The sequence below is a fragment of the Sinocyclocheilus rhinocerous genome, unplaced genomic scaffold (assembly GCF_001515625.1).
Source record: "Sinocyclocheilus rhinocerous isolate Xijiao unplaced genomic scaffold, SAMN03320098_v1.1 scaffold558, whole genome shotgun sequence".
In the NCBI taxonomy this organism is placed as follows: Eukaryota; Metazoa; Chordata; class Actinopteri; order Cypriniformes; family Cyprinidae; genus Sinocyclocheilus; species Sinocyclocheilus rhinocerous.
This window is the reverse complement of record NW_015634502.1, coordinates 953679-958070: the sequence shown is the minus strand read 5'-3', so window position 1 is coordinate 958070 and position 4392 is coordinate 953679. Positions and strand designations below refer to the sequence as shown.

General features: G+C 36.5%; 1 long non-coding RNA gene across 1 annotated transcript; it reads left to right on the top strand.

Moving 5' to 3' along the window:
• Positions 1-1387: 1387 nt before the first annotated feature.
• LOC107745773 (uncharacterized) lies at positions 1388-2279 on the top strand. Its single transcript, XR_001640632.1, has 3 exons — positions 1388-1563; positions 1950-2075; positions 2184-2279. It is a non-coding gene; the product is annotated as an uncharacterized LOC107745773 (long non-coding RNA).
• The last annotated feature ends 2113 nt before the right edge of the window (positions 2280-4392 follow it).

Sequence of the window (4392 nt, the reverse complement as noted above, 5' to 3'; positions counted from 1 at the left end):
CGCGATTGTTAGGCCTACTTATTAAAATAATTAAAGTAGTTTGTGCATTAGTAGTGAAAGTTGATTGGTTTTGGATTATTAGGCCTATTATTAGGCCTTACATTTCTGGAGAGGTGCAGGTCAGGCTGCGCCGTAGGCTACGCGTGCTACGCACAACCTTCGACGTAACTACAGCTAAGTTTAGTTTCGACGCAGAAGTATAAATCAGCCTAAAAAAAAAGAAGTATAAATCAGCCTTATGTGTGAAACAGGCATCATATTAATGTACTTTTGTGCTATAACAGTGCGCTCTCGACATTTGTCAGTAAAATAATGCCATAGATTGTTGCTATGTTATTGACATACTGCGTGTCATATGATTCACATGAGACTCAAATACAAAACTAGAAGTAGCCTAATACTGGCATATTTTATGCGGTCACACTACAGACTTCCTGATTAGATTTGATTTCATGAGTTATAAATACTCTTCAGTCAAAGTGAAAGTAAAAATGAAAATGTTTGAATGGCTGTTTATGTTTTATTTTATTCATTTTAACTTGTTGTCTATGCTTGTTTGTGAATTATGTTTTTAAAGCCAAGTAACAAGTCAGGGCAAGTTTGCTTCATTCTGTGGTGGTTGTGAAACGCCCTACACAGGACAAGCCTGCATATGTAAATGTTAACATTAACTTTATGCACAAAACATATTTTAATGATAACTGTGAAACTTGCCTTTGATCAAGTTTATTCCAAATATAAAATTAAAGTGGGAAATCAACAGCAATGTATGTTTCTCCACTAAAATGTTTTAAAGGCTATGGAAAGGGGAATGCATGCAAATTTGTTGGGAACAGGTAAATATTCATGCCCTGGTTATTTTGTCTTGTGATAAAGCACTTAAAACCTTATGTATATCTGGTGTTATGTATATGAATCTTTGTTTTCTACATAAACTGGGCATTCTGGGCTTAGGGTGTGGTATCATTTGTTTAAGAAAATTAATTAAGAAATGATCTTTAAATCAGTACTATTTCTTTTTACGTTGGTGTAACACTGAATACTGTCATTTTGTCATTTCAGCTCTTTCCAGAATGCAAATTGTTTCAAGAAGAGACTTGCCATCTGTGAAACTTAAACCTAAACCTAGAAGTTGAATCTCTGTCTCCGGTAATCTGCAGTCTTTTGCAAGAAACCCAATAAGTTTAGAAAACCCTTTGGGTTTAAGGATTTTCTTTATTCCTTACTATTTGTGGAATGTTCTAACAAAGAATCCAAAGACTCCATAAGCTGTACCTGATGAGGAAATCTAAAGTGCTACCAGACTTTGACTGAAAATCCAATACTTCATCTAATGTGTTGAAGAAACCATATAGGAACTTATGAAGTCTGATGAAGAAACGTTTGGCTGCACTTTTAACTGGACCAAACAAACCTGCACTTTACTTTATATGAGCATGATTACGTTAAGACTTATCTTGTCCATTGCTGCTGTTGTCGCTTTGAACTTCAAACTGTGTTTCAGTGTGTGTGCTCGTGCTGAATATGAGGTAAATGGAGAATGCTGCCCCATGTGTGCACCAGGTACAGTATACATTGTGTAATGCTGGGTTTTGCCTGGCAACTGACTGATTTAGTGACAAAGCTTAAATACTTTTAAGCTTTTATTAAGCAAATAATATTATGTTTAAGAAGTTATCAATTCACAATTTCAATTTTCCAGTGTACTACAGACCAGCTCTTAGACCAGCTCATAATTTTTGCTTGTCTGTAACCATGTGCCTGTATGTGAAAAAAGTGAGGTCATATGCTTATTTGAGAATGCAGTGATAATAATTAATTCAGTCATATGATAAAAATGTGACATTATTTAGTAGTTTACTAGTGTGGCTTATAAGATATCCCATGTTGTTCATTTGAATATTTCATGCTTCCATTAAGTATTTATTTATTTATTTTTACATTTGTAGGAAATCATGTTTATTGGCATTGTACTATAGATACCAGCACCACTTGTGTTCCATGTCCTGCATTAACATATATCGATGAGCCCAATGGATTAGATAAGTGCTTTCCCTGCACTTTGTGTGATGCGGGTGAGTATGTACTCCAAAAAAAAAAGACTTAAAAAAAACTTAAAGAAGTACTTTCTAGTACATTATTTGTATGTATATATATATATAAAGGATTTATGTTTTTTACAGGACAAGGGCTAAGGGTAAAGAGAAACTGTATACGTTCTGCAGATACTGTTTGTGAGCCACTAGATGGATTCTATTGCACTGAGCGAAATGAAGACAGCTGTAGATTTGCCATGAAACACACTGGACATCACCAGACTCTGTGACTCCTCTAATATTAATTAGTAAAAGCCATGTGATGGACTGGCCATCTGGACAGATGGCCAATCCATCACAGGGCTTTAATGATTAATATATCATCTTGAGACACTTCAGCATCCTCTATGGATGGATGGAACAGGTAGTTCTTCCTTTTCACTTATATTTTAGGTCCTAAAACTGTTCCCATCTTGCAGTGGCGGCTCCAGGATTTTTTTGCTGGGGGGTAGATTTGCCATGAAACACACTGAATGTAGCCCTGGACAATATATCAAACAAGCAGGTAGGTGTAACTGTTTTTTACCAAGCAGAAAATCTTAAACAATGGCCATAAATTGGAAAGACATCTAGACAAATTTATTACAAAAACAACTGGCTTTATTAACTAGCTTTATTAAAAATGTTTACTCAGTCACAAGAACGATGCCAGTAATACTTATAGAATCTCATTAGGAAGGCAATTATCTTAATATCCTTACAGGAACAGCATTAACTGATACTGTATGCAGTGACTGTTCAGAAGGTTCTTACTCAAATGGTTCTTTCACTACTTGTCAACTGCATTCAAAGTGAGTGACTATCATAGAGTAACACATGTTAAATAAAAACTATTATAATATGTCTGGACATGCTAACATTGCTCACATTTACAGATGTGAGACAGAGGGACTTAGAGAAGTAAAACCCGGAACAGTGTCATCTGATGCTGAATGTGGGAATTCAACTCCAGTTGGTGTCATTGCTGGGACAGCTGGTGTTGTTGTCTTAGTGACTGCTGTTGGGATTTCATTAATTTATTTAAAGTTAAAACATAAAAAAACACAAACCCCCACAACAGGTAATACTTTAATCATAATAATAAAAGTAATAATAATCAAATATAATTTTAGCATGCTGTGCAACTTTTAACACTTTTTTTATGTTTTAGATAATTACCCACTATCAGTACAGGAGAGTGCCTCTATGCGTAGTCAGTGTGACAGTGAACCAGTAAGTAAATAATTAAGCTGTCAATTAAACAATTTATTTTACAAAACAAACAACGTTTTAGTGGGTCATATCATGAAGAATCTAATTTTATTTGATTTAATGAGATAAGAGTTCAGTGCACTTTTAATTTTATTTATGTTGGCTTGAGTAAGCCAACATACTGATATTCTATTTAAACATTACAATTTAAAATTGAAAACTTTTAAATTCTTCTTCATCTGAGACTGTAACGCCTCCTACTACTCCTACTAAAGTTATAACTTAAGTTACTTAAATCTTAAAGCCATCAGCCTTCTAGCTAATAAATCTACTTCAAACTTTCTAGACAGGTTAAAAACGTAAACTTTTTTGTTTTATCTAGTCCAATTTTTTTTCTTTTTTCTTTTGTGTTCAGAAACTTGATCCGCCCAGTCACAGTGACATAAGAATGAAGAACAATAAACTATTAATTCTAAATACTAGAGGAACTAATGAGAGTAAAAACTATATTTGCAAACCCTGTGCTGTGCCTGAGTGTGTGTAAACCATTCCAAAATCCCACCTTGTGTTTTTTTATATACAGCAGCTTCGAAAAAGGCATATGCCAACTGCCAAATATGACACTTACAAATTAATACATATGAATACAATTATGAACGCACAGTGTTACGTGCCCCTTTACCAGTCTAAGGATCAAAAGAGGTGTAACGAAAAATAGCGGGGAGAGGCTGAGAGAACTGCTGTCTCCAAGTCCCAGGGCAGGTACACAGAAATGCTCAGCAACACCAGTTTCAAATTTAAAGTAAAGTATTTTACTGAACAGAATGTGGGAAATTTCATAGTCCACGGTGGAGTCGACGGCGGGAGGAACCATGATGGAGAGACTAGAGTTCCGACCGACGGAGACGGAACCGAGGAAAGGGGAACCCAAGGCGGAGGTGGAGCGCCGTAGAGCCGGGGTGACACGGAGTGTTCGGAGGGCTGTGATGGAGCCGACGGCTCTGGCAACCGAGGCGCAGGCGAGGATCCGGAAGGCCATGGTGGAGTCGGAGCGACCGAGAACCAAGGTGGAGCCGGAGGGAGAGAGGAGCCCAACGGAGCTGGA